This window comes from Aulonocara stuartgranti (assembly GCF_965226115.1).
Source record: "Aulonocara stuartgranti genome assembly, chromosome: 15".
Lineage (NCBI taxonomy): Eukaryota > Metazoa > Chordata > Actinopteri > Cichliformes > Cichlidae > Aulonocara > Aulonocara stuartgranti.
This window is the reverse complement of record NC_138951.1, coordinates 2,334,631-2,358,418: the sequence shown is the minus strand read 5'-3', so window position 1 is coordinate 2,358,418 and position 23,788 is coordinate 2,334,631. Positions and strand designations below refer to the sequence as shown.

At 43.9% G+C, this 23,788-nt stretch overlaps 1 protein-coding gene across 2 annotated transcripts in view; it reads right to left on the bottom strand.

Moving 5' to 3' along the window:
• Window positions 1–23,788, bottom strand: part of ches1 (checkpoint suppressor 1) — an 80,138-nt gene that overhangs the window by 43,219 nt on the left and 13,131 nt on the right. The window contains exon 1 of one of the 2 annotated variants that reach the window (XM_082506514.1): window positions 20,222–20,693. The exons of the other annotated variant lie outside the window; for it this stretch is intronic. The gene's annotated coding sequence lies outside the window, so the exon portion shown is untranslated. Of the gene's footprint in view, window positions 1–20,221; window positions 20,694–23,788 lie in introns of those variants that run through there. 2 annotated transcript variants of the gene reach the window in all.

Here is a 23,788-nt window from a genome sequence, read left to right as displayed (position 1 = left end):
CAGTGCAGCTGGAAGAAAAATGTCGAAAGCAGAACCTAAAGTAAGTAGTTTAAAAGGATCCTTATACAATAACCAGATCTAATACCAAGGTCAGATCTGATAAAGATGCTATCAAACCTGAGATGACATCGGCAACAATCATAATTATAACAGTAATAAAGATAACACTATCTGACTGCTTCCACCTCTCCTTCCATCACCCAATCCCCCCACCCGCTCTCCCTCTAAGGCCTCCCTGCCTTTTCTTTCTGACAGTGAGCAGGTCCCTGTTGGCGCTCAGTGCTCTTTTATAATACTGTAGGAAAGGAGAGACAACGCGAGGGAGAGACAGACCGAGAGCAGGGGAGAGGGAGAAAGAAAGAGAAAGGGAGACTGCCAGAAACACTATACCATATCAAAGCGGCCAGAGCACAGCCAACACAGCTTTGATAGTGGGCAGAGAGGAGTGTGGGTCACAAAAGCGCAAGGAGAAAGGTTTAGCGAACGGTTTAAAGAGGGGAGCGTGATCTATCGGGATCCCCGCATTCAGGGGAGAGTGGGGTGGATGAAGCTTTGAGGTGGTGAGTGTTCTTCAGTCGGCTGTCCTGCAGTCAAAAAAAGGGAAAAAAGGAAGAAGAAGCAGGGCTCCCTCTCTGTGTCTGTCTGTCTCTCTCCCCTCTGGCTTTTCCACTTATCTTTAACAAACAGCAGCTCAGGCGCTCAGCCACTGGTCGACAGTTTGTCCCGACAACAAAAAACCATGGCAACAAGCGCTGGAAGAGCCTGTCCGGTTCCAAAGGTTTGCCCTCTTTGGCTTCCCCAGCTCTCCAGCTTTGGCCACAGACTGGAATCAATAACAAAACAGCTCAAAGAGGCTGAGAGAAGTTTGCGATCGAGAAACCGCACCGCCTTGTGTTTAGACGAGAAAGTAAAGCAGTTTAGTAGATCACCCTTATCCCAGAGGTGGAAAGAAATTGCGTTCCGGTTGCGTGAAAAGAAAGTGGAATTTGAAAGATAGTGAAACGGGAAGGACGAGGGGGTGAGGCAGCAGTTTGTCAGTAACCTATGCGGTCCTCTCCGGCCTGCCTTTGCTGACGATACTTCCACGGCTTCTGCTGATGATACAACTCTGCTTACATCCTTCACTCCTCCCTCCCACTCCTACAAGCTGTTTTTAACGCCACACAAGATACCTTATGTCAACTGAAACGTGTTCCGAATGCTGACAAAACAAAATTCAGGCTGTTTACAAACTCGCAAACAGGCCAAAAGAGAAAAAGTGATATGAGCTATCGCTCGAACGGAGTCCCAAAAAGGCTCTTTTTCTCTGCAGGGCATCCTCCGGCACTTACAGGACTGATTTATCCCGTAGATACATTGAACACGGGCTTTATTCGCTGACAGCTTTCCAAGTATATTAATCCCGGTTATCCGAATACTTTCTTAAAGTGACAGAGCGTGGACGACCTAAAAGCTTTTTCCATGTTTGTGTACTCATGGCTTCGTCTATCGATGAAATTCAGGTAAAGTGAACTGACATCAAGTTTTTAATGCACTTTGACTTCTCTTTTTAAACCGATGAGTGAGCCAAGTGCCAATGAGACTACTGATACTGACTCTACAGATGTATAAAGCTTAGAAATAGTAAAAGGTTGTAACTAAGCAAGGTTATTAACGTCAACTAAACGTAAACTACAAACTAAAAGTAGACGTGAAACAATATTTAGATACCTAAATTAAAATTTAAAAAGTAGACAGACCTGTGGTATCAATTTTAAAATCCTACGTCCCTTGTTCTCCGGTTATCACATCCACAAAGTTTACAAAAACTTGACCTCTGAGATTCCAGCTCATCCGAGATTTTTAGCTGAGGGGTAAAAAGTATCCTTTTGAAAAAAAAAGAAAACTAACTGAAACAATTTTGTGACCGTGGCGAACAAACTAAAATTCAGTAGAAACAATCTGTTTGATAAAAATGTTACAGCTTCGTGCCTGATAACAGATGTTTTTATTCTGGATATCTGGCAGACTGTGTCACTGCTTTCTGTACCTAAATCTTGCCTCTGACTTACAGCCTGCATACAATAATAATTAAAAAGATTACAACTAACAATGAAACTAATAAAAACTAAAATAAAACATTTCCAAACATTAAAAACGGAACTGAAACAAACCCTGGAAATAGACTGAACTAAAAACAGAAAACTACAACTGCAACTAAGTGTCTAATAAGAAATGCTTCATGCTGCAAGCCTCACCTCCAGATCCTGAACCTGGTGTGTTGGTGAAGCTGGTGAAATTCAGATAACTAGGAAAAGAAAGCGCAGCTATTTTAACACACAAACTCCAGAAAATGCTGGAAGATCCAGGAATCCTATTAAGACGTGCCTTCGATGGTTTTGGAGGTGGTGCTGATTGGGTCGCGTGTGCAGGTTAAAGAGCATCTACTGCTGCACACTGGCATTCAGAGCTGCAGAGCATGTGTGTAAACGTCTGAAGCTGGTGATGCTTTGCCCATCTTAGCACAGTCACAACCTTTGCAGCTTGTTTTGCAGTCGCTTAGGCTGAATGGAAAAAAAAAAACGAAGCTATTTTGGGAAGTAGGAAAAACTTGTGCAACGGAGTGAGTGGTTTTAAAAGGACAAAAGCTGAATTTGGGTCATGAGGGTTTTTAAAAAAATCTTTTTGCTGACAGAGAAAAAGTTTTTCACTTTCATGCAAACACTAGATTATATTGTTTTATATCCACACACCGTCACCCACTCCGTTACAGACCGCACTCTGTTGCTCATCGGTGCCACCACCCCTTCTTCACCCTATCCACCTGCCGTTTTTTATATAAACATTTGGGAATCCTCTCGATGTAGCAGTTAAGTCTTTTTACAGTCCCGTGATTTGTTTTTGTCGTCTCTCTCAAAACCAAATTAGGCACGAGTGCCTGTATGTGCTCGTCTCCCTCTTCATGGAACAGGCTGTGAAATTATCTGAAGCTCACTTGCTGAGTTTACACGGTTAATGAAGGTTCTTGTGGCAGACACAATAAGGAGCTGCCTTTGCTTTGTTCAGTCAAGATTTAAATAGGTTTGGCAACGAGCCCGCTGGTTTGACGATGAAGTGTTGTCTACTGGAGTGCTTATAAAGTAGTCAGTACTCGGCTAGGATTGCTTTTTTGGGGTGTGTTTTTCTGTCTGAGGCTTTGAGAGAGTGTGTGTGTGTGTGTGTGTGTGTGTGTGTGTGTGTGTGTGTGTGCGCGCAGATGCTGAGTCTTGCTTGGCCTCTCGTGATGGAGGAGGTTTTTAATCTGCGGGGCTGCCCGCTTTAAACAAAGGTGGAATAACATTTGAACAGAAGTTCGTCTTCGCGTTGACCCTTAAAGACTCCGCAGTGTTTCCACATACTAAATAAAAAAAAAAATAGGCATGACTCCCTGTTTCCACTCACCCTGCTCTGGGTTGTGTTTTCTAATCTGCAGATTCAGAGAGAGGCAGTGAAAAAGAATGAGCATGACCGCGAGTAATAAAGACAGGAGTGGACAAGGAAGAAAGAGAGAGTGGGAGTAAAAGACAGAGGGGAGTTATATCCTAGGGTCATTAGCAGCATCTCAAAGTCACCTCGTCTTTCAGCGTATGCTGTTTGACAGGCCCTGCCAACAGAATTAGGGATGAGGGATGATGCTGCTGTGATTAGATGTGTAACTCAGGGGAAAGGCAGGTCCTGATCCACGGTCACGCACGCGAGAGAGGGAGGGAATTGTGGGTATAAGCGATGCGATAACCTGCGTTTTGAGATGCGGTCAGTTATTGACTGGATAGCCCCCAGATCCTCTATTTCAATGTACGGCGCTGATGCGAGTCAGCCCGATAAACACCGCAGGCTCCCCCCGATGAGTGAATTGAATTCCCAAATTACCAGGCTTAAGATAACATACCTGGCTAAATTGCCGCTCTTTATAAGTCTCAAATCTCTTTGTAGATATTCATCAAAGGCTGTTTCACTCCTGATGCGGAGAACACAGGAGATGGGAAATAGGAGAACAACACACAATGTGGTTCATATTAAGGCCTCTGATCTTCTATCTCGAGTCCCTCGTTTTCCACTACATTCCTTTAGCCAGGGGTGATGTGTGTGAGGGGGAGGGTGGGGGTGTGTGCTGACGTTCTCTCTGCCAGTGCAAAATATGTGATGAAGGCTCAGTGTTGGTCGGAGATTTTTACAGGAAAGTAAGGGAAACCTTGTGCTTTACCGGGCCTCTTCTTCCTCAGCACAAACTGAATTAGCCCCAGTGCAGCAACTGTAAGTCTTGACTTTCTCTGTATCGCTGCAGGAGGTATCTGAAACCCTCTCTTTTATGCTTTCAGTTCGTGAACCCAAGTCGGAAGTTTCCATCTGTCAAGTGCCAAATGAATGCCAGTGATAGTGGAGTTTGTTGAATAAACTGAGAAGGGTCCATCTGTTTGCTGCCCGACATTAACCCTGAAGACGACCGAGGTACCCACTCAGAGGCAGGCTAACACTTAAGCAGGCTCGAGGGGCTCTGCGGTTGTGCACAGGAACTGCGGAGATGTGGTAACACGATCCGGGAGGAGTGTAGCCGTGACTTTGATGGCTCATCAAATCCCAAACCTCTACACCCGTTTGCACTCTATGACGGGGCTTTGCAGAATCTTATGTGACTTTATCCCTCACCCTAAAAAATGGCTACTCGTGCTGCAATCTAATACTTGCATTCATTTCAGTAAGGACCACTGTAGTCAAAAAGAAGATTATTTTCATCTGCGGTTATATATATTTGGCTGCACGTCTCTGGTATCCAACCCCCCCCCCTTTCGAGTGCAAACATGGAAAGCCTGAGAGCAGCAGCGAGACCTCAGCACAGAACAGAGCATCTATGACAGGCATTAAAGGAGGAGCTGGGGTGGGTTGCAAAGCGGGTTGAAGAGGGTAGGAACTCTAGGCAGGCAACTTAAACAGATTTGTCAACTGGATGTGTAGAGAGATATAAGGAAAGTCATCAGCTGATCAGCCTGGATTGTGCCTGAGCTGGACTGAAATATGGCCAAAGACCACCATCGAAACAGCTTTGAGCCAACTTGAGTCATTCAGCATATCAGCAGCACTTTAATAATCGCTGCACACCACTCACATTTTGCACCTCGTCATCAAATTGTTAGACTTTTACTTTGTCAGTGACCCGGCATACAGACTGATTGCACCCGACTGACAGAATGGGCTCAGTATTAAGACCTCTGACAGTGTGCTGATGACCTTATGTTCACTATAGCCTCATCCAAAGGGTTCATGTGTCTGTGCAGCTGTGTTCCTTAGCACATCTACAAGAAGCAAATGCATGCGTTATGCATCTCTACATGAAAGCATTCAAATGCTTCACAACTATTCTCTGTTTCAGCCTTGAAAAGTGAGAAAGTTACTTCATTGTGTACACAAAATGCAGATGGAAATGTAATAAAGAAAAAAAGCATACTACTTCTGTAACAGTAGCAGTGATAGTTGCTGTTTGGCTCGTAAGACTGCAACTTTGAATGCTTTGGCAGAAAGGTGAGTCAAAAAGGTAATTTCAGTAATCAGTGCACCTGAGAAAAAGCACTCGGGTGTGTGGTACTACGCTTGTCAGTGCAGGCCATGCTAATAGAATACTTTAAGTGTTGAAAACTGTCCAGATAAAAAACACACCCTTAAACATGCAAAGCAAACCGGTCCAGTTCAATTCTAGTGCAAAGTGTTGGATATTTAGAAATTGGCCTATTATGCTGTCCTTTATCTTCTGTAATACATATACACTCAAATGATGAGGTTAGTATACACAAATAAACTCTGCGCCAAACGCTCAGGCTTCAGTCTGCTCTGAATGCTCTGCTTCAGGCAGCATTTTTCCACCCTTGGCTTGGATGATGTATAAGGTGCCACCAACACGTCCATCTCAGACACAAAGCTCTGGTGTCTACTCAAGCAGAACGAAAATATAATAAGTCCAATTTAACATAACTTCACATTAATATAGTTCTACTGAGCCACAGAGAAATAACAATATAACAAGATAAAGGGTGTTGCTCTCACTTTTTTCAGTAAGCAGTGTCTTTACAAAGTATTTCAGTTTGTAGCGGTCTTCAGTAAAGTGGCAGAACTCCAGATTTCTCGACTAAGAAATCCTGATGGAACTCTACACGGACATTAGACTCCAGCAGATAAAGATCAATCAGGAGGCTTTCTGGGAAATGTAGTAAAAGACTTTGTTGTGAGGGGGGGCACAACAAAGAAAAGCGAATGACAAGTGCACATTAGGAAAATGACAAAATACGTTGGACATCCCAGCCTGATGATTTACAACAGCGTGGGATGGAATTTTCCTCCGAGGCAGGGCGTTCTACGCTTTCACCGAGCAGCCAGGGAATCTCCGGCGTTCACACTCGCACACACGCATGCTCGCATTCCTGCAAGGATCCACGGATGAATACAAATTACAAAAAGGCAAAACCGTGCACATTTGGATGCATTTGCACATACGTGCACTTGTTCTCTCTTCCTCTCCTTCTTCCCCTTTCGCTCTTTTACAGCGGTTTCCTGTGCGCACTGTCTACCTCTCATGGTACATTCAGATCATGAACACCCGGAGTCAGCAAGTCTGGACACAGCTGTTAAATATTCAGCCCAACATTCCCTCTCGCTCTCTCTCACAGTATCTCTCCGTCTTCCACCTTAAAACTCTCCTCTTTTTTGTCCCCACCTCTCTCCCTCCAACGTTACTCTATTTCTAGCTCAATTCTGTAGCTCTCTACGCCGCTACCAACACCGGCACCGCTGCTGCCTCTGCTCTCTGCGCTCCACTTTCATTAAGGGGCTCTCCTCTGATAGCCCTTCATATAACACTTAATCATCAGAACAATAAGAGCACTCGCTCCCCGACGAATCACCTCGAGGGGCCAGTCCTAAAGATCCTCCGCTAACTGATGTCATTAACTGCCAGGGTACCCGATTGGCTGGAGCAGCACGGGAGAGCCCGCCTTAGGTGTTTGACGGAGGGCTCAGCGGGAGCAGCGAGGGTCGGACAGGCCAAGGACATTCCTCTTATTGGAGAAGAGCTGAGAACAACGCACAGGCGCCCGCTCGTGCGTGCACAGGCGCAAAGGCTGACGCTGGGAAGCAGAAGACAAGGCCTGTTTGGTGTTACAGTCAGGAGAGAGATGAATAAGACTATTGAATAAGGGGGAGGGAGGTTTGAATAACAGTATTTTACATGAATGGATCTTCAGGGAAATGACTGCTCCATCGCTCCCTCTGCTCTCTATTTTCAGCTGCAATTTGACAACAGGGTTGAGCGAGTGTGTGTGTGTGTGTGTGTGTGTGTGTGTGTGTGTGTGTGTGTGTGTGTGTGTGTGTTGGGGGGCATTTTGGCTGATTGAGTCTCTGCCGTTATCACGCTGTGGAAGTGACAGCGTGCCATATTATGCTGTAGTGGGTGTGCGCATAGATGAACAGTGACGGCAGCTTCTTGCAAACGCACAACAAATCTGCACGCACACGCTCGTCCGAACCACAGAGAAATCACAGCTGTTCTCGGTTGCTATGCGGCAGTCTCACCATCGTCTCGGATAACACTCACGCGCGCATGCACATGCAAGTGTGAGACGGGGACAGTAACACCAGGCTTGGCAGGGTCGGAAGGTCACAGGGGTATTGTGACAAAGTCGCTTAGCAACAAACCTACGGCACATATAATTTGCAGTGCGATGGCCTCCCACCAACCCCCCGCCCCCTCCCAGCGTGCCCCTGACCACATCTGAATGTGGTTATAATGAATATGATGACAGGTGATGATTGTTTTGCACCTGGCTCTCCCACTCACTCAGTGTTTGAGGAGAGATGTGTTGAATGTGCCTCACGACAGACCATAATAAATCTTGTGCCACTGTAAGCGCTCCACGGTGAAAACAAAGTGTAAAGTTAGCAGAACACCAGCTTGTTAGTGTGCCACTAAAGAGGAACACAAACATCAGTGGTTTAAGAGTTTTTCTGCTCCTGCTGTTCGAGTTCAAGTGACACCTGTCCCCTCCGTTTGTCTGAAAACGAGCTTTAAGGTACGGTTCCCTTGTTTCGTGACTGAGCGACGTCCCTCGATGACTTGCGTCCCTTGCGGCTTTCCGTACAGCAAATCCCTGCGAGCAGCTACCAAACACTAACACGAGTACAGCAAAGGGAAAGTGACTTTGCCTCCAACTTAAAAAAAAAAGTGGTTTTTTTTTTTTTTTTTTGACAAAGGATGAACTGAAGCTCTGCCATCACGTAATGTCGCATACTGCTGTTTCTGATGTCATTTAAAAAAAAAAAAAAAAAAAAAGTGTGTTTCATCAGGACTGCAGGTAGCTCAGCCCATCTGTGTGCTGAATTCTTTATAGGTTATCACAGGAACGAGGCTCCTGTCCTCTCTGCCTTGTTCCCTTTGTGCACGGTGACGCTTCAAAACAGAATCGGTGAGCTGCAAAATCTGGGCTGCTTCTGCAGAGGCTCGACTTTTAGCTGGGAATACGCCTAAATAGTACATTCGACAGATTTGTCTCGTTCGTCGAAATGTAAATGACAAACTGCCCCCGGGGTAGCAGCTAGCAAACATGGTGCACTCGTGCAGAGACAGCAGTTTTATAATGTCATCTGTGGCTGAAAAAAGTAACCACTAATGATGTCATCACGATTGCTGTAGGCTTGACAACTAGAAGTTTTGTGCTTTTTTTAAAAACAAAAAGCCATCATTGCAAGCTCAGGGTTAAAAACGCAGACACCAGTGTTTTCCATGCTGCATTATGGGAAGTGTAAATGTAGTGTTTTCGAAGCCTGATCAGTATTTACTACTAAGAGTTACCATGATGTGACTTCTGATGTTCTTCTACTACTTTTTTCTGAAAATCTCTTAATTCTCTGTTGTAACTGATGCACTGTGTTGGGGGTAAATCATTAGTATTTGAATTATTTTATTAACTAAACTCAGCAGCTCCACAGCACCAGGGGTAAGGAGAACCACTCCGGTGTGGCGTCTTCTGAACAGCTAGCTAGCTTTCAGCTCAGCTAACGCTATCATTGCGAGGGAAATTCACAAGCTTGTTGTTGGTTAGGTGGTGGAAGAGAAGCTACCAATGTAATAATTTCTGGTAACACATGAACTCTTGGTTACAAAGTAACAGAATACTGTTTCAGCATTCTTTAGATGTTACTTTTAAATGTAACATCACCTGACCCTGAGGCCTACCCTTTAGGTGGAGGTGTGTAGCTTTTCTAATGTGATGTTGTGTTATGTACGTTCCTTCACTGACTGAGACTGGGCCCAATGCAGCAGAGCCCAAAACTGCAGTTTTAGGGGCGACTTGAGTCTGGTTCCAAAAACGAGACATTTCCAATAAGCTTGGGTTTATAGAAAGAAAGTAAGTGTACTTTACTGACCCCCGTGGGGAAATTCCTCTCTGCATTTAACCCGTTCACACAGTGAAGCAGTGGGCAGCCATTGGGCACCCAGGGAGCAGGTACCTTGCTCAGGGGTACCTCAGGGTAGCTGTTCAGGGGAATCTAACCTCCGACCTTCCGATCATTGGGCCACCACTCTACCTACTGAGCTATCCCTGCCCCTTATAATAGTATAGTATATAGTAGAGCAGGGCGATATGGCCAAAAATATTTATCACGATATATATTTGAAAATTTGCGATAACGATATAACCGACGATATAATTGATGCGAGACAAAATACAACTCCACAACATTACTAGTGCAAAAAGACAACCTTCCATTTATTTTCACTTAAACAAGAAGCTGGTTTTTATGTACATTAAAGCTTTATAAAAATGTAACAGTGCAAATGCAAATTCCTTGCTGAAAGTTTAACCAAAAGGCATTTCCAGTAGAAATGGGCTGACATATCCTGAGCATAACCATGTATAATATCCACTGAAGTTAAAAAGAGGTGCTTTGCAACATTAAACTGCAGTGTGCAGTACGCATTTTTCGGACCATAAGGTGCACGGGATTATAAGGCACATTAAGCGAAACAAAGCAGTCAGATAAATCAAACTTTATTAAACTCATTCTTCTTGCTTCCTCCACTTCTGTACCATTGATTCATTAATGTTGAATTCTCTGGCAGCTGCTCTATTCCCATGTCGTTGCAGTATATTAATGACTAACCTCGTATTGTGGATGGATTATCTCAGTTGTTCTCCTGACTGAAGTTTGGTCCGTTTACAGCATCCTGCCATGCGATTGCATTTGTCTCTAACCATGAAGAACCTTCACGTTAACTTTTATAAGTGGAAAAGTGTTAGTGTTCATCCTCCAGCTTCACTGTTTATGTTATGCTAACATAGCTGTGTCGCTAGCGATCACGTAGCACATCATTATATACCAGCTAGCCCAACTTCAGTAACCCTACAAACGTCGCTGCTGTTTAGTTTTCTGTCTTCATTTATGTTGGAAGTGATAGCAGAGCTGTACGTTTGATTTTTTTCAGAAATCTCTGTCAGAACATGCTATATCATGCTTAGGTAACTAGCGAAACTAGCGAGCTAACTTCCGCTAGCTTCCTGCTAACTTCTAACTCCGTTAAATGTAATAACTTTTGTTTTCATGGATGCCTGGAAGTTAAACTTTATAGTTACACCTGGTAAAGCAGCAATGCTGATCGTTTTATTAAAGATGAAAGAATTTAGACAGTTTTTAACTCTAAGTGATGCTGCAGTGTTGTTTGACCTGAAGCATACGGAGTTTAGGACCCAGATTACTCCCAGATTTAAGAGCATCTTAGTCCGACAAATATGACAATAACAACGGCCGCTTGCATGTTCTGCAAAAAAATGTGCTTTGTTGTGTATCTGATGGACAAACACCAAACCAGTTCCACATCACGGAAGTTGCACCATTTTTACAAACCAATTCTGGTTCATCTGTTTCACTCAACAATCGGCCATGTGCGTATGAAAACAAAGGCACTGCGCATGCGCGTTTTACTCCCATTCTATCGCGATATTTCATTTTCCTATCGTTGCCTAACATTATACCGGTATTACCGTGAACGGTATAATATGGCCCAGCCCTAGTATATAGTATAATAGTTCATAAGAGATTTTGATTGACAGATGTGCCGACACAGGGCTCTGTGGCTGATTAGTGTCTGCTTGGCTTCACTACCAATTGTAGTCAATGAATCAGACTTTTGGAATATTTTAATAGAATTAAAATAGGTAATATGGCCTACAGTGTGGTATGGACCATGAGTATATTTCTGCTTTGTTTTCTGTTGAGCAGACTTCTGTTATTATTATTATGAGTCAGTCTAGTCATCATTAATTAGCAGATATACATGTTTGTGTGTCTCCAGGCTTCTTGAAGGACATTTAAAGCTTTTCTTTGCATGTTTCTGCCTTTTGTTCTGTTCTTTGTCAAGATGATCCCACACTGCTCCAATAATGGGGAGGCCAATCCATGCTTTTCTGCACTGACAGTGTTTGGGATCATTGTTATGCTGGAAAATGAAGCCAATGCCAATCAGACATTTTCCAGACGGTGCTGCATGGTGGATCAAAATCTGTCAGTATTGTTCTGCATTCATAAGTCCATCAGTTCTGACAAGATCTCCAACACCACTGGCTGAAATACTGCCACAAAGCATACACAGCCTCCAGCATATTTTACAAATGCTTGTAGACTCTCTCCTGACCTCCCCCAGAAATACTGACAATGATTTGAACCAAAAATGTCAAATTTGGAGTCATCACTACATCCGCCCTGCCACTGATTTTCAGTCCATTTCTTGTGTAATTTGGTATAGCCTAGCCTCCTCTCCCTTCAGTTAGAATGGCTTCATGACAGCCGTCTTTCCACAGAGACCATTTCTGATGAGGCTTCAGTGAACAATAGATGGATCTACCGAAGGCCCGGTGTCAGGTCTTTGCTGGGTTTCTTTTTTCCTATTTCTTAAGGACATGACTTTCAGATGCTGTTTATCTGCTGTAGGCAGTTTTCTTTTTTAGGTCTGCCACTTCTTCTTTTGTCTTTCACTTGTCCGGTTTCCTCACATTTCTAAGGATAAACTGAACAGATTTTCAACTAAAAGCTCTTTGGGAATCACCTTGTTGGTGCAAAAATACTATGATGTGGCTGTCAAACTGTGTTCCCATTGCTAAAGAAATGAGAACAAATGATGTGTTTTTGTGACAGGCTGCTAGTAACAAAGTGCCTAAAGACACAATTTCAAATTGGTTCTTTGCTAAGCTGTCTGTTATGTGTAGATATAACACTGGTTCATCTCTTGAGTAAGGTGCTTTTTTTTAAGCTTGAATGATTGAAAAGCAGACAGCGTCCAAGGAAAAACTTTGAAAGACCTTCAGAAAGCCTGGAGAACTATTGCTCAAGACCACTTTAAAAAACTACCAGAAAGTCTGGCTCCTTGAAAGCAAAATATAAAGAAATGAAAGGTGGCTCGAGACTTTTGTAGTCCTCAGAGGATTAAGAGCATCTGCCATCATTTACAGTTGACCAGCTGATACGTGTATGCTCACTAATGACAGGAGGCTCAGCTACTCACTGCACGCTCCTCTCCAATCTGCATCTATACATCTCTGTGTGTTACCTGCATCTTTTATTCCACCTTTGCCTTCTACCTGCCTTCACTTCAGCTTCGTTCCACAATCGAACAGTCAAATATCAGGATTCATTATCGTATGCAGAATATTCGTTGACAGCCCTGAAATGAAAACCCCACAAAGGATATGCTGCGTTTTAACTAACAGCTCTTCGTTGAGTTAACTGTAGCAATAATTGCCAGTGACATTTTCTTCACTACACACACATTTAACGTGTGAGTCATGCGCGTTATTAAACCAAAAAAAAAAAAACCCCCACAAAAACCAAGGGACCTGCTGAAGACTCAATAATTATATTTCCTATAAAACAGTAGAAATAATGAAGTCCTCTTGTTTGGCATTAGTCAAAACAAAGTGCTGCCTGCACTAAAACCATCACAAAATCAATAATAGAGATTTTTATGAATCGAGTTAAAAGCAGTGGCCTCTCCTTTTTTTTAACCTCACTGCCTTCATTTGGTTAGTGATGTCACACGTCAGCCCCTCTGTCTACTCCGTCTTTCTCCTTTCCGCTGTGTGCAGTGGAACAAAGCAGAGATGGCAGAGAAACTTATCTTTAAAAAGAAACTGCACTGTGTTGTGGAATAATTTGGAAAACTGTCACAGCGAGCGAATCCTATCTCAGAGGGTGCCAGTCACACACACACACACGCATACACATAGTGTTAAAAGCATGCGTGCACACACACACACACAAACAGGGACTTTGGTGTTTACATCATATGGGAAGGTATTTTTTCCCCTCACCCTGCCAGGGAACAGGCCCACGCACGGACACAGGCGCTGACTAAGGCCCTAAGACTCCGGGGGGGGGGGGGGCATGTGTATATAATCAGTTTGGTTGTGTATCTATGTCGAACTGTTACTAGCTGAAGCGGACTTCGCTTGGACAGCGTTCATGATCTGCTTGTGCTGCTATGGTCTTGTGTGTTTGTGTGTATTTTTCTTGCTTGTGTGTGTATATTTGCGCAGTGGTATCAAACAGTCCTGTTCAGTGTTAAGCTGCTGCGCGGTTATGTACAGTACTCTGTTTGTGGTTTGGCCTTAGCAGGGCTGAGCTAATGCTAATCAGTTTATTGGGGAAAATCTGCATATTTTGTGTTTCTCTGTGTGTCTGCACGAGTGTGTCTACTTAAAGCATTCTTGTGTGTGTGTGTGTGTGTGTGTTTTGCTTCCCGGTTCATAAACTTTTAAGCCACCGTGCGGTGTGATTTCCCCACGGTTTGGGGTTTGAGGTTGGAACGAGAAAAAACTATCAGAGGACAGCAGAAAGACAAAGTGTGTTTGAGCGCACGTCTGCGTGTGTGTATTCAGGTCCGTTAAAAGCTCCCAGTTCTCCGATCCAGATTTAGATGGCTGATGTTCAGAGCGTCAACCACAACACTTGGAGAACACAACAGGCGGCCTGTTCAACCCGAGACACAAATAGAGCAGTCTTCCTCTGTGCTTAAAAACCCCGTAGCTCAAACGGAGAGCTAAAAACAGATATTTCTGTGGCGCACTGAAGAAGGCCAACCGCTAAAAAAGAAAAGAAAATCACTCTTTCTCCGTGACGCTGTGTTTTCTTTTGCTAAAATAAGAACTGGCGAGTACAGTATCCGTGGAGACGACCCAGCACCATCTCTTCTCCCTTTTCATTCACTGCCTGCCTGCAGTCGTCGGCGAATCTCGGGATGAGAATCGACAAAGGTCAGACAGTCGCAGATGGAGGGCAGCAAGGCGATGGAGTTACCCGTCGCGAGACACTGGGGTATCCATTTCAAATAGAAGCCTCTCTCAGGGGGCTGTAACGAGCTCTAACACTGTGTGTGTGTGTGTGTGTGTGTGTGTGTGTGTGTGTGTGTGTGTGTGTGTGTGTGTGTGTGTGTGTGTCTATGAACGATGCATACAATACCAAAAAGTATCCATTAGCTGTAAAGTATCTTCACTTTAACAGAAAAAAAAGGGGGAGGAGTAATGTCATTATATAAATCAGATGGCTCCTGAGGTCATTTTTGTCTTCACACATGCTTTTGCATGCCAGCATACACACACACACACACACACACACACACACACACACACACACACACACGCAGTGTATGGCTGCATCCATTTATGACATCACTGTAACTAGCCAGAGAGAGGAGAGTCAGAGAGAGCCAAGCTGACGTCATCCCATTCACTCAATGTCAATTACGTAATCACGGGGTCCGACGCCTGCAGGACAGGCACGCCGTGCACGGGTTTTTGGGTTTTGTTTTGTTTTTTTGTGATTGCATGAAGGGCACATAATTGCAATCTCATGTGCGAGAGGAAACATAAAGTGAGGCATGCTGATGACATCATCAGCGGGAGGCAGCTTGGCGTGAGCGTGGCGGCTGTGACATATCGAGAGTGTTGGGGTAGAAGAGAAGGAGACAGAGTGCCGCAAACAGACCGGCTGGAGGAGTTATGCAACGCAAATCCAACTCAGACTAAAAAAGGGCCTTTTTTGCCTTTTCCCTGTGTGTGTGTGTGTGTGTGTGTGTGTGTGTCCTAGATGACTTTTATGTAGCACTTTGACTTGAGGCAAAGAGTGCATTAAAAACGCACAGGCACTCAAGCGTACCACTGAAATCTGCACACACGCGCGCACTCGCTCGCCCCCCCACTTATAAACAAAGCTTCCTAAGGACAGGAAATCCTTCCACCCACGTTCCTGTGTTGCTTGGCAACCAGAGCAGCGTCACCGTGTGCATGCCTCTGCCGCTGAAAATGCACAAACAAGCAGACAGACACACACACATTAAACTGCAACTCCTTAAACGCCGCTCCTTTAAAAGCACCGAAAAAGAAAATCGCCAGATCGCAGAGCCAAAGCCGAGCAGACTGATACTCGCCACAGCTGCCCTCCGATTCGTCAGCTATGGATCTACACCAAACATGACATCACCCCTTGTAAACATAAAACACTTTTTCCCCCTATTTATGAGCTCTATTTTTACACCCGCTGACGTCTTTCTATGCACGATGCTGCGCGTGCGCGTTTGTGTGTGTGTGTCAGTGAGCATTTATGTGCGTGCACTATCTAAGGATGCGACCGCCAATAGCTCAGCAGGACTTAAGGAGAGAGGGGCTAATTGAGCAGAGGTGCCCAGCACTGTGGACAATGAGTCCATTTCAAATCAGCAGGAGGCCTATTGAAGACAATTATAACCTGGGGGATACAGAGGAGCATTATTCTTCTAAGCCATCTCGGCTACTTTGGCCGGCTGCGTTTCCACTGCAATTTACAGCCCGTCTTTTAACTCTCCGGTTGCATTAACATATGAACCTGTGCATGAAAGGCAAAGTTCATCAGCCCTAATCAATCACAGCGGGCTCAGTCATTAACTAATAAATAATTCCTGAAATACAACGATTACCGCAAACACACAGAAGGAGCGGCTTTCTTCTTCACTGCAATCAATAAAGCACCGCCACAAGTTCAAGTTTACAAGTTGTTTCTTGTAAATAAATAAAAACTCACGGTATATCTAAAAGTCACATATTTAATTTGTTGTCATGCATATTTGCCAACTGACGATGCTTTATTCAGGAGAGAATCAAAAGACACTTCCCATCACAGTTGGTGCATTTACCAGTGAGGCGACGGCGTTAAAGATGCTTTTGCTTAATGGCTCGTGCTAAAAATTTTCCCGGCTTGCTATCAGTGTTTTCAGAGTCAGGAGTTCCTGACTGAGTTTTAAAAGATCTGAAGTCAGCTGGGACAACACTGAATCTCGGGGCACTGTTGGGTGCTTAAAAATCGCTATTAAGAAGTTCAATTATTTTTGGAGCTGCTTTGCAGCTGTTAAGTAAAAAAATACGGCGAGTGGGAGTATTTTAGCGTCTCGTGGTGGACTACGGATTACAAGCATAGACTGTATAACTGACCCACTGGTTAGCAGACCTGAGCATTTCTGAAACCAGATACCACATATAACAACAACAGGTAGATCTGATTGTGACAATCACTGGATAATTGAGTGTCAGTCACACAGAACAGCTCATCCTGCTTTGTCCAGCTTTTGACTCTAACGGGGAAAATAATTCACAAAATTTGAATGGTTTATTCAGTAAGATTTAAATAAACCATAAGCCATAAACGTGTTGAGAAAAAAACATTGACAAGGTGACAGAGAACGGGAGCTGAAGGCTGTTTTCTCATAGACTGTTTTGTACTTTAATAACTATGTCCATCTTTTATATACAGTCTGTGATTCCAACATTAATGAAACAAAAGCTCTTTTTTCATCTCTGAGTGGAAATAAGTAGGAGAAAAATAATCTCAGTTCATAAACTAGCATGTTAGTTAACAGTCCTGACATTATGGCAAAATATGCAGAGATATCAAATGAAGCTAGCATGCTATTCAGCTAGCCCTGGCCTGTGCTGTTTTGTAATACCACACTTTACTTCAGCGCCTACCTGTAGCGTACAATCAAGAGGGGCTTATGTTGCCTCAGAGAATTTAGCAGTGTAGAGGTGGAAATATAAAACTTGTATAACTCTACACAAGGGGTGGCTGTAGCTTCTCCTGTAGCTGTCGCCAATCTCAGGGTCAGCTTTGCTATTTTTGCTGCTAGGTTAGCAAGGTCCATAAAATGCTAATTTTCTCAAAACTGGAGCACTCACTTCTTGGAATTTCTGTTGGTTAAAATGACTCTAACTCATACCGTCAGATAATTGTCTGAATTATTATTGTCTGAATTCACTTCAAAGTTCCAGTGTGGTGACTCATATTAGCTCAAGTGGCGCTTACCCAACAGCTACCGGCAACGCTTGCTTGTCGTGGCAACCATCCACCGCGCATTGCAGCCATGCTTATAATACTTAATCACTTTAAGCATTAATAACACTTCAAAAGGCTCCGCCTCTGTACAGTAGTTATGAAGAGGAAATTAAATTAAAGACCAAAAACATATTCTACCCAGGCTCTGAACGTGCTTTTTAACGTTGTTAAGTTCGGCATTTTAACACTGGCGTCTATGGGGAATGCCCCAAGTGGACATTTAGAGGAACTGCAGTGTTTGCCCCTGTGTTGAGTTCATTTCTAAATGTTGCCACCAGCCAAATGCTCCACTGAGGGCAGAGTGGACTAAACAGTAAAACATAATTCTCTCTTGTATACAGATATATTTAGTTTGAAACAAAAATATTTCAATATAGTATCCAGTTACTACAAACCAGATCACAGACCACAGATGTCCACTTTAAGTGGAAATTTCTTAATAAAAAAGTACTCCATTACACAAAGTAGTGATTATATTTGCACCTGTGTCTATGCATCAATGTATTTTGGAAGAAAGTTTTGCTACATGGTAAAATTCAAGGGTTTACAATGAGGATATTGGCTAACAATAAATATAAATAGTGTAACCATATTTAGTTTGACCAGGCAGGAATCAAACTCTTTACAATGGAAGTAGCAGTGCGATCGTCGTCTGTGCACTGCCTTGCTCTGAGCCCAGATATGGGCCATATCTTCACACAGCACAACAGCTGATTTAACTATAATCTGGTACTTTTTTTCTCCATTGTTTTTTTCCGCCAGTTTACCTTCGTGCTGTGTCCTCTTTTCACCTATAAAACTTAAGAAGTCAGGACATTTTTTTTCTCACTTTTGCTGATAAGGTGCACTTCTGTAGTGTTTACCTTTCAGAACTAAATGTGCTGTAGCCTCTGCTGTATACTTTGTTCTGACGGTGCATTTCAGACACACACGTGGCTCAAAGCCACAGCTGACCAGAGCGCTTACTGCGTAGCTCTGAGCCTGACCAGTGCAACGAGAAATATTAAAACTGCCATTTTTTTGAGTGTTTATGTTGAATAAATCACGAGATGACATCCAATAAAAACTGTATTCAAACTGCATACTACTCAATTCATTCACACATGAATTATAGATCCATTATGGGCTGTTTTAGCTGTGCTGAGGGAATCAGACAAACAACAGTTGTGCTGAGAGCACTAACCCACTGATCCATCCATACCAATTATCTGTGTCTAGGGTGGAGTCTGAATTCAATATTCAATTTACACAGTTCAATCTCCCATCAGAGCTTCCAGCTGGAAAAACTAAAGGCGTCAAAACGGCCATAACGGACAAAAGCGGCATAAGCCTCGTCTGAGAGCTTCAACTGTCTCCAAAGTGAAAAAGAAGCGGGCTAACTGAACGTCGCACCACAGGGGTGTCCATTGAGAGACAGTGAGAGGTGGAGGGGCGAGAACTCCATTGAGCTCAGCCATGGGGGGTCAATATGTGAATGAACGTTTGCCATGGAGGTGAATTATGAATGAGCAGCTCTCGCAGCACTCCTGAGAGAGCATGTCAGCCCCCCTGTCTCCTTCGCTCCATCCTCTCTTGCTTTCTTTCCATTTCTCCTCCTCCTCCTCCCCCTGCTGCTGTCCTAAAATCTCCATCATCCTCTCCTCTCCCCTCCGTCTCTGTCTCATTTCTCGCTACTGGATTAATCTTCTCATCTGCCTCATTCTTGGTCAACTGATCTCCTCCCCTCCCCAAACCTCCTCCACCTCCTGTCTCCAGACCGGGTTGAGAAGGGGGGGGGGTGTGACGGAGGTAGAGACACACGCCGTCTGTCTGAGAGAGACGACAAAACCCTCGTCCTACTGAATTTGCGCAAATTCAGTAGGACGCACACACACACACGCACCCGTGCACACACACAGTGGCACATAAGATAATGCAAAGGCAAACATTCCTGCATGTGAAAAAGCAGATGCATGCATTAAGTGTAAGGCTTTCAGACACACACACACTTCTCCCAGCTGTTCTCCTGGCCACAGAGCTTGTGTGTGTGTGTGTGTGTGTGTGTGTGTGTGTGTGTGTGTATTCGCGTGTGTGTAATCCAATGTGCTGCTGCTCAGCCTGTGCCATGCTCTCTCCTCTGTTGCTGTGCGTCTGATCAGATCTGCCTCCGTCAACCTGTTTGCCGTCTATGGCTCACAGACACACACACACTTTTTCTCTCCCTCTCTATTTCACACACAGACACACACACACGTTTCAGAAGCTGTTACTACTTATCAAGCCTCCTTCAAGCTTGGGAAAAACAACATTCATTCAGCCTTGGTTTCGTCGCCGCCAAGTGATGTGTTACCTGCTGCACTCCAAACACCTGAGCGCGCGCACACACACACACACACACACAGTGAAAGAAAGGGGAAAACGGACTTAAAGAGAGTGTTTTGCCCCTATTTTTCTCTCCTTCAGCCTAAAGTAGCCTACCAGGAAAAAGAAAAAGTGCGTTTGTGTTGGAATGAGATCACACTGTTCCCTTAAAAAGTATCCACTCCTTTTGATCCCTTCACTCCAGTTTACAGCGGTCACTTCAGCTCACTTTGGCCCCTTTTTTAGCTTGTGGAAAACAACCTTCATAACTCTCTCTTTCTCTCTCTCTCTCTCTCTCTCTCACACACACACCTGTATACTTACATACTTACAGTGACACACACACACACATGCACACAGCACTTCCCTTTAAGTGCAGAGCCGTGCAGCACATGTCATCATCACACACACACTCACACACACCTCTGCCAGACCTGCATTAATGCCACAAAAAGCCCAGTAAAGTCACCTTAGGATCCTTCTGTGTTCCAGACGAGCCCCTTCTTCACACTCTTCCTCTCCTCTTTTAGACTTCTCTCTCCTCCTCTCCTCCCGTCCTTCCTACCGTGCTATCCGTCAGTCCTTCTTCTCCCTCTCTCCCTCTTTCACTCTTCGTTTCGGTACTCGGTCAGTTCCCAGCGTTTTTCCCGAGCCCCTCCATATCCGCCCAGCCAGTCGTTTCTAACCGCCGAGCAAGCGTACCTACACACACACACACGCACACACACACAAGCCGCTTCTGCGTTCCTATGGTCTCTCTCGCTCTCTCCCTCTGTTTATTCCTCTCTGAGCTCGCGCTCTCCCTCTCTCTCTACTGTCGGAGAAGAGCTCGGTGAGCGTGTGTATGCGCAAGTTTGTGTACGTGTGCGCGCGCGTGGATGTGTGTGTTCCTGTGCTGTGCCTGCTTTGCCCCGCCAGCAGCAGCAAGCAGCAGAGGACTTCCCCCGGTGCCCGCCCTGGGTCCTAGAGAGAGCTCTGTTCCCTGAAAGAATGCCATTGTGTACGGAAGACATGTCCAAAGATCGTCTATAATCTTAACAAGACGATTCATTCACCAGTTTTTTACCACACACACACACACACACACACACACACACACACACACACACACACACACACATATGTAGCAAAAAAATGCAGTAAAAAAAGGTAATATGATAATATTAAAGTATAATGATTATCATATTACCTTTGATTTAATAATAAATCTTCTAAATCTTCAGTAAGATGCATTTTGAACACACAAACATTACTAAATTAAGGAACTAATATATCTATCTATATAGATATAGATTTATAGATATATATCCTTGTGACATAGATACAAATAATTAAGTATTAGAACATAAGAAGGCTATTCAACAAAAGGTTCGTTTAGCCATTATGACATCGAAAGCTAAAATGTGGGATTTTATTTATTTATTTATTTATCTTTAAGCCAGTAAGTTGTTTTGATTCTGTACCCAAGTGGTCGCTATGGCAACAGCAGGGCAGAGAGGCAGATGCAGGGAGTCATGCAAGGGAGTAGAAGCTGTTATAGATGGCGGATGGAGGGGCATTCTGTCCTTTTGCACATCAACTAGACTGAGCTCCGTTGGACGCATTTGCCCGGGTCATAAATCACATTTTCATTTGCTCATGTCAAGTAGCCTTAACACCGCTTCCTTTACCTTCTCTGTCTCTCTCTCACGCACACAGGCACACGCACACACGGGGTTCACTCGGGTCTACTTAGAAAAACTTGACTGCGTCGCCGTGTGAGGCAGAAGTACAGCACCTTTATTAAAATATGGCGTACGCCTTTCTTTCCTAACAGAGTGAGTCATCTTCTTGAACTCGTTTAATCTCCTGTGCAGCTACCGTCTTCCTCATCTCCCTCCCCCTCCCTCCTCTCCTTTCCCCATCCTGCCTCAGAGCGTCATCAGGTTACCATAGCAACGGCCCGCCTATGGGAGACAGAGATCAGATCATTATGGACCATGGGATCCAGAAACTGAAGGACATGATTTTTTTTTTTTTTTCCTGTGAACACAGGAAGCAGGAACCCTTAACAGGAAGGCTTGAACACCTTAGTTAAACAGCCAGAGTAGTGAGAACTTTGACTGAGCAGGTTTTTTGACGGGCAAAAAGCAGCTTTGATAATCCATTTAAACCCTTCAATAACATAAGTAATGCGTGCCTACCACTCCTGCACGTTGCTAAAAATAGAGTAAACTTCATTAGATATGCAAAATAGGGTGCTTTGAGATGTAAACACGTAGCCTCCAGAAACAGTTCACCAGAACTTGCTTGCCACACTTCTGAATTAATGAATCTGACAGACGTGGCAGTGATCAGCCCACTGAGAGCCCACAGCAAGGAAATCCAAATGTGCTCTCTTTTTATATATATGGGCGGGGAAATGGAAGCGGGCAAAGTGCGGTGCTTCAAGTTGAGCTCAAAACGCACCAAGGAAACTGTTTTGTTTAATAAAGATCAAAGACGAGTGTTGGGAGAATGAAGTGTGTTTACAGGCCCTCATATCCAGGCTGCTTCGCCGTGCCCCTATTATTAGAGGGAGGCCGTGTGTGTGTACGTGTTTGCATGTGTGCTTGTATTGCAAGCCTAGGGGGCTGCATTAAGCTGAAGCGACAGAGGGGGATCTTTAAGATGTCTTCCAAAGTTTGCTATTGAGGGAGATCTTATCTCTGAGCCCCACAAACAGCCTGGGAGAGGAGAGATGAGCCGAGGCTTAAGACAGTGAAGGAAAAACAGAGTCCAGGTAGCAGCACAGCTAAACAAGATATGTGTGATGATTTTACTCGTCAGCTACTGGTTATCTTGTAAGTTTTAAGACTGAAACTGGGATCAAGTCATTCACTGCCGTAAAAATACACACCAATAGAGCATTTATTACAGGTTTACTATAGTCACTAATGATGCAGTCAACTACGTCAGTTATTGATCACACAGATATAACCCGGGTGATTAAATCAGTCAGGTTACTACTTTGATCCAGCACCAGAGGACCAAGTGTGTTTGGCATGTAGAGTGATGGCTAATTTCAGCAAAGAGTCCGTTCAGTTCAGAATTCGGATTAAAATCAGCAGGAATTTATTTAATAATTGAAATGCTGAATTGTTCTTGTTCCGCCCCTGTCATCAAACAGCCAATCAGCAATAGGATGGAAAAAAGAAGCATTGTTGTCCCACTGCATTTGGACAGCTAAAGTTCCCCAGTGTTTATTGGCACACAAATTTTTAATCTCCAAGTCTGTGGTTATCATAATGAGTAAGTAGACAAGTGTAGTCATTGTATTTCTTGGCTAGTCTTAGCCACAATGTGAATTAGCCTGGCACTGGCTCCAGGCTCTGGTGGGTTAAGCCAGACAGGAAGATCATGTCAACACATTAAGAAAAAGCCTTAGTGTTATGAAAATGTGCCCACATGAAAAACTAACTTGCGGTGAAGAAAAAGATTCTTACAACCTATTTTGCCACACAAAGCATATTTTATCAAATACAGCAGGGTTTGAAAAACTAGGCAGCAACCTCTGGGGCTAAAGAACGGACTGTACTGGACTCATTTATAGGTATAAGCATTTCAAACTGCCAATAAAAATAAAGAAATATAAAAGAGTCAGGAGAAACACCCTTCAATCATGTCGCGAGTGTTGATGTTGCACAGTTTGTCCACCAGAGGGCAAATTCTGTGCCGGCAGCACACATTTGGGATGCAAAAAACAACAACCAGCTGATCTGGTTTTTATGTCCATGTGCTCTCTAAAATAACTAAACTGCTATATGCCCTGTTGGAAGTTCCATGAATAGCCACTCGAGGCTAGCTCCAAACTTGGACAGTTTAATAGATCGATGTCACCCACTGGTTAGTAAAGTCCTATTATGAAGCTCCAGTTGAATGTTTTCGCTGTTGTCATTTTGTTGTGATGGCCTAGACCAGATCTGTTTGTGAAACCACGTTCTCATTGGCGAATTACTTCTTAGAATGACTATAATTTATAAAACTGACTTAATTTTTTAATCAATATAAGCAGAAA